Source organism: Capsicum annuum, chromosome 6 (assembly GCF_002878395.1).
Source record: "Capsicum annuum cultivar UCD-10X-F1 chromosome 6, UCD10Xv1.1, whole genome shotgun sequence".
NCBI classification, from domain to species: Eukaryota; Viridiplantae; Streptophyta; class Magnoliopsida; order Solanales; family Solanaceae; genus Capsicum; species Capsicum annuum.
Genome location: NC_061116.1, coordinates 10,269 through 17,911, shown reverse-complemented (window position 1 = coordinate 17,911; position 7,643 = coordinate 10,269).

Genomic DNA, 7,643 nt, shown 5'->3' with positions numbered 1-7,643 from the left:
AGAACTAAGAAATTCACCAATAAAGTGATAAAATTTTACGTTAATCCTAATGATAATCATGATAAAAGATGTTTACCAAGCTCTCTAGACACCCACAAGACTCAATTTTGAGTTATTATACCCATTTAGGGTTTTAAGCTCTCAAAGGTGAATGAAAAATCCTTAAATTCGCGACCTTGGGGTCTATTTATTGACCCCTCGGCACTCTGTGACAGAAAAGTCAAAAACTTATTTTTGACCCTCGAAACTCATACGGAACCCAAAATATATGATCCAATAATGAAATTTGAGTGTAAACACATTTTAAATCCATTGGTATCATCAAGACTTTCATCCGAGATTATTTCGATAAAAAGTTGGTCCCACACCTATTCATTCAAATTTTCAACTTTCCGACCAATAGGTCAAAATGAGCTACGGTGCATTGAGACCCGAACCAAAGGTCTACCTAATCAGAATTTGCATACGGGATCGTTTCGCTGAGGTTTTCACTCGGTGGTCATTTGAAACGAGTGAAGACTTCTAAACAGGAAATTGACTCTAAAAACCAAACGAACTGCCCGGTAACCGAACCATCAGTCCCATCAAGTTATAAATAACTTGGGGCAGCTATAGAGAAGTTCAAACGGTGAAGATAAGCATAAGTATGAAAAATGACCTGAAGGATCATTACAACATCCACTACTAAAAGGACTTTCATCCCCGAAAGTCAACAGATAGAAAGAATCTCAAAAGGTCGAACGGATGATGTATTGGGCCCACATGCTCCAAGCATGACTTCCCAGGTAACCTCAATGGAGAGAAAAGACTTCTAAGAGATTTTGCCACAAGTATCCCTTTTTCGATAAGCACTCTCATTCTACTTCCAAAATAGCCAACTCAACTTAACCGCCAACTGAACTGGAAAGGCTGATGCACGCATATCTGAATCACATCTTGTTAATACCATCTCTATATCCATATAAATTAACAAAATCTCATCCAAGCCAAAAGCAAACCAAGACATACGTCATAAAACCAACTCCAAACCCAAAAATAACATTCCTTAACAAGTTTACACATGCTCTCAACTCCAAACCAGGAGGAAATCACCTAAATCTCATCGACTCCATCTCATCATGGAAAAAATCAAAGAACTAAAGCTGATCCGCTGATAGTCCATAAGAAAAACATGGAAATAAGATCATAAGGTATTATCTGGGCATATAAATGGAGATAATAAAGGAATGCAATCCATGCCAATGCTGCAACCAGTCCGAATGAAAATCAAATTGAAATTTCGAAATCCAAGGTATCGAGAAAAATGCATACTAAATCCAACTTAAGTATATTACTCTTACTAAGTAAATCATCCAAAATTCTAAAAGAAAACTGAAACTTGAGGTCAAAACTGAAATAACTAATATGGGGCCCATGGCTATCATCTGAACACTTATCAACTATAATCCAACCGACGTCAAGAAAACCGAATAGACAACCACAGAATAGGCTCAACCAGCCTATAAATGAAACCTGAACGAAAACAAGAGTAAAACAAAAGTTGCATGCAAGATCTACAATACTAAGCTGAAATCTCAATACCAAGGCTGAAACTCTCAGTCTCAAATATCTTAAACAAAAAATAAGATCGGGTAGGTACTAATGATCCAAATTTATCATACTTCCAAATCATCAGTCAAAAGAGTCAAGTCAAAATTGAACCAATAAACCTATATCATTACCAACCATTCAAATCGACTTTAGTATCTAAATCTAACATATCCGAGATAAATCATACCAAGCCACAATACGAAAATCATGTAAAAGGGTAAATCGCCAACTAAAAGTCCAAATAACGCATCCCATATCTGTTGGAGGGCATGAGCTATCAAAACATACTCAAAACTTCTCAAGACCTAAAACCACACTAGTGAAGGCAAACACTTTAGCAACTTGGAGAAATACAATTTAAGCCGGAACTAACCAATACAATACCTCATCTAGGCAAAGAAATAGCCATAAACACATATCATCGAGGAGAATCACTCCACCAAACCCCACTAGGCCAAACAAATGCTGAAATGGGGATTTCCTGAATCCACCCAAGAACCACATCATCAAAGAAGAAATACCAATCTCAAGGCCAAGGTCAAAGTCAAGATAATCACTAGAGTACCAACAACTTAGGCTAAAGAGTTTCTAATTTTCCAACTTTAGAAGCGGTCATAGGAAAGGCCACCTGCCTCTATCTTCCAACTCCTCTAGACAAAACCATATCACAACGATAAAAAAAGTATCCAATCTCCACACTAACAACAAGGAAATCCATCACAAAGGAACGAACCCATCAAATCTAAGAAACGAATCCACGACACCTCAATATCAATGTCAAAACCACTATTCGGCAATGAAATAGTCACAACCAAAGAATGGACCTCAAACTAATTAATCTCACAAATGGGTTATATTGGAATGGATAGCCTAAACACAATCCTTCACAAACCAGGAGGCAAGTCTAAGAATCTCAGACTCAAAACGGGCAACATAACTAAATTGCCGACTCAAATCCACGAAAATCATGGAAGGTTAACTTACCTTCGATACCGCAACACATGCTCGAACAAATCTAATACAGTTAACCAAGAGGAAACGCAATCAACCTCACCAGGCTAGGGGAAAGGACTTACCAAATTAAGCTATATCTACTCTAGGCACCAATTAGTATCACAAGAAAATGAAACTCTAACTAGATAACATTAGCCTATACAGCTAACCAGCGAGAATCAAATTCATCATGCAATAACATCAGGTAATAATATCAAGTAATATCAATAATTTCACACAGTGGTAGCAATAGTAATAGCAATATCAAGATCAATATTCTGAACAGGAGATACCAACATGTACATCAATATCATGTACTCCTCAAGGGCCACAACAGGGCCAATGTGCCAATATAAATGGGACTCGAACCCAAAACCACACCCATTAGGGAAAAAAATATAAATATAGATCTACTCCATCCACTACTAAAAGAAATAAACCACGGAGTAGTAATGTAATCATGAATTCAACAATAAGGCACATAATGACAGATATAAATTCATCAAGGCATATAATTATCAATATATATGAAAAAACTAATACATATAATAAGAGATAAATGTGAGAAGTAAAAACACACCAATCTTGGCAACATTTGCAGTCACACGACTAACGGACATAGGGAAAATAAAATTTGAATGGGTCTAAATTAGATCAACTGACTGAATCATAAACTGAGGCACCAAACGCACCATCTATAACTGAAGATGCCACAACATCACGAGCTGATCTAAATAAGCTGAATAACTGAAATTCATGCCAGAGATACTCCCTAGACTAGTAGTCGATTTCTCTATAGTCATAGCATTTTCTGAAGCATCAATATTGAGAGAACACAAACAAAGCCCAAATGGGTGGCCAATGACGCTAAGAGAAATCTGCAAATTTATGTCCAAACTTTCTATACCACAACCTATTTTAGGAACTCTAGGATGGTGGGGAATACATGATAACTCTAGCTGATCACTTATCTCATACCAGGGGCATTCTCTGAACGGGTGTCTCATCACAACACAACCAAACCAAGAATCTAAAATACTTCGAGATACTACCCCTCATAATCCAAAATGGTCACCATAGCACAAAAAACCATACTATTCTCCAACAGTCTAATGGGAACTCAACCCAAATCCTTTTTAGCTACCACTGAAGATCTTCGATATCCATCTCTGAATCTCTAATTTGATACTGTGCTGAAATTTTGGAAACCCGTATTGGAGTCTTATCTGCATATATTGACAATATCACATCATCTTTTGGGGATAGAATAGAGTCAAAAAATATGTTCAAGGTTCATAGGAATGCGGACACAAGATAAGGAGTCATGAAGTGAATTTCCTAAAATGTCACTGTAGCCTTTCGAAGATAGGTTATGGATGTCTCCGCACCGATCCACAGGACTTTACAAACACTTAGCTTTTGTACTAATACACCGAAGAAACCTAGGCTCTGATACCAATTTTTCACGACCCAATTTTTTAGGTTATGATGGCGCCTACCATAACCCACTAGTAGGCAAGCCAACCTATAGTCCAGAACAGCTAGTAACAGACTACTCAATAACATAAGGAAAAAGATGTGAAATATATGAGATAAAGATCAATACATAGATGAATCCCAAAACTTAATGGTATCAATACAAGATTTTCTAAACATAATAAGAGTACAAAAGTGATATATCAAGGAGAAATACACTGATTCAACTTACCTCTGAATACAACTTAGAGGCTATTCTAATACATAGGAGAGAGATAAGTAATACTCCAAACGTCAAGAGCTCACTCTAAGTCTCTGAATCAGGGCTACTCCACACGATGGACACATCAACGACGATAACTCGTACTATGATTTGCAGGCTGTAGAGGTGTAGTATGAGTACCAAACGAATGGTACTCAGTAGGCAATTGCCAATTGATCTCCAAAAATAGAGTAGATATATACAACATATAAACAGAATGAAAACTACAACAAAGAGTCCATAAATCATGTAATAAGTCAATGAGAATAACAAGGGACAACCATCCTATTTATGTCCAAGAGTCTAACATAATAAGACTAAGAAAGTATCAAGGTGAACTATCTTATTCCATCTACATTCAATATATGCCAAAGCTATACCGTATATCCCAGGTCAATATACAGATAAAGAGCGAAAGAAAGATATATTGTAATATACAAGGCGAAGGAACGACTATATAATATGAACAACGAAGAAAGGAATATCCGATAGTACCATGACTTCATATAGCTATATATATATATATATAGAGAGAGAGAGAGAGATAGAGAGAGAGAGAGAGAGATAAATATAATACATATAAACAGGAGGTCATCTCAAACATAACCTACATCTTCATGTTCTCATTTTTAAGACCTCATTATAATACTATCAGGATTCAATACCAATATACTCAGGAATTCTAATCTATATGGCTAGACATAGAATAATCGTGCATAGTAATGTTATCATAAAATTGCAAAAATTGAAGACATACCATGACCAATCTGTCATAGGATAGCCATAATAATGATCATAACAATGATAATAACAATATCAATAACATCGTAAATAACCGGCTACACCGGACAACCAAATACCTAGACGAGCCTATGCATAACCCCACCGTCCAAGACTCAAAAGGTTCAATCAACATATAACAACACAAGGCATATTATTCACCTATATCTATACAACTGTCCCATACCGGCTGTTAGACATAGGTGCATACTGGTGATAGACAATGCACACGCAGGAATGAATGCAAAGTATAGCATCAATATCACAACTCATAATACTATCCTCATCAGGACCATCATTATCATAATCAACCTCTGGCCATGCCGGGTATCAATATCATCTCAATAGTATCCTTCGAACTCGAACCAGGTATCAATATCATCATAATATCCTCCGACCTTACTGGAAATCAATATCATCTCAATAGTATCCTCCAGACTCAAACCGAGTATCAATATCATTATAATATCCTCCGACCTTGCCGAAAATCAATATCATCTCAATAGTATCCTCCGGACTCAAACCGGGTATCAATATCATCATAATATGCTCTGTCCTTGTTGGGAATCAATATCATCTAAATAGTATCCTCGAAACTCAAACTAGGTATCAATATAATCATAATATCCTCCGGCATTCCTGGGTATCAGTATCATCTCAATAGTATCCTTCAAATAATCTTTGTTCACGGGATAACAACTAACCACTATTCATTTAATAGTCAACATCTAACATCTGGTCTAGGTTCATCATTAGACCAAAACCGTCATTTATCCACCATTCATTATTATCAACTATTCATACTATTTTTGTTAATCATTACTAGACCACACATTACTACTTGTCGCCTAACCATCTTTTATTAAATGACATCATTCATTAACTGACCATCGTTAACTACCATATTCCAACTAAGCAAGATTCATTAACTAATACATTAGCTTCCTAGCCATCAAGTGTAATATTCAGCTAATATACAACTAGTTACCACATAGCTTAACCGTCTAACAAGAAGAACAACCATAAGATGATATTTCAGCTATAATCACATCATTTAAAATGATAAATAATCATGAACGTACCAAACCTATGCATGTCATCACCAGTATTCAGTAAGTGGAATAATAAGCATCATACTGCATCTTCCTCAGTCCCATACCGGAGAGATGTGTACACAAACATATACATATTCATATTCAAATATCTCAATCACATCATTCACAGCAATAAACACTTCTTGGATATTTAATCAGTACTATAACACGAACCTCGGCCAATTAATTCATTCGGAATAATCACAGCATATAATCATGGCCTTAGTCTCATATACATTTTTGGAAATCATATCAATAATCATATGTATATGCCGTAGCAGACCTCAAATCATCTCACATATAGGAGGCACAATAAATAAATATGTTATCATTTCTCACACTAGAGACATCTCACATCTAGGAGGTATAATATAGATAGACGTATAATTGTCTATAGGGTATCATATATCAATAGGTCATACGTCAAGACAACGAGAAATATCGCTTCTCTAGGCCAATTTACATATCCAAAAGGACCATCATCTATATAGGTCCAATAATCATGACTAAAGAAAATAGCAACTCTATAGGCCAAATATCAAGTCTAAGAGAAAATAGCATCTCTATAGGCCAAATATCAAGTCTAAAAGGAAATAGCATCTCTATAGGCCACATAATTTATCTAGGAGGAATATCACCTCTAAATGCCCAATATCACTTCCACATATAGTATCATAACCATAACTAAATAGCCACAATCTTGAAACAACAATTCAAGTTACCAAGTTATGAAGTAAACTTATTCTAAGGTTTACAAGCCTCATCTATGTCTAACATCCGCAACTAAGTCCACAAGACTTAACATAAGCTTAGGCCTAAGTGGGTCAAACGATCCTACTTCTAATCCATAATTAGGAATACTATGCCCCAAACTAGGCTAAGGTATCTAGTTCATCTTGTAGATATCAAGAAAGCCATGTTAAAGCCTAAGAGAGTAACTTTGACTAGAAACAAGGGTACTCAAGTCAACTCTATCAAACATACGGTTCCAAAACTATCACACTAGCCCAATAAGGCTAAATATATAAATCATGCTTCAAATGCTAAAATCTTATTCCAAGCATAGCATTATATCATATCCATGCTACAAATTTACCCAAACTAGGGAGAACGCAATAGGATTCTACAAGAGTATTAAGTAATTCAACCTACGGGTCAAAACCCCCATCTAATCCCCAAACTTATATGTATAATCAATACTAAGTAAATCTATCCAATATCAATCTTAACATTCACATTCCCACGTAATATATATCATACATCATCCATGAAGAAGAGCAGACAGAAGCCTACCTCAAGGCTAAACTGCAAAATCACACTTCAAGCACCACATGCTCGTCTTCACTTTAAAATTCTCAAAATTCCATCACGCTATCAAAAATATAATCTACTGATCAATACGAGTCTAACGATACCCATATTGCACTATTGTGCCTCAGGTCCAAAAA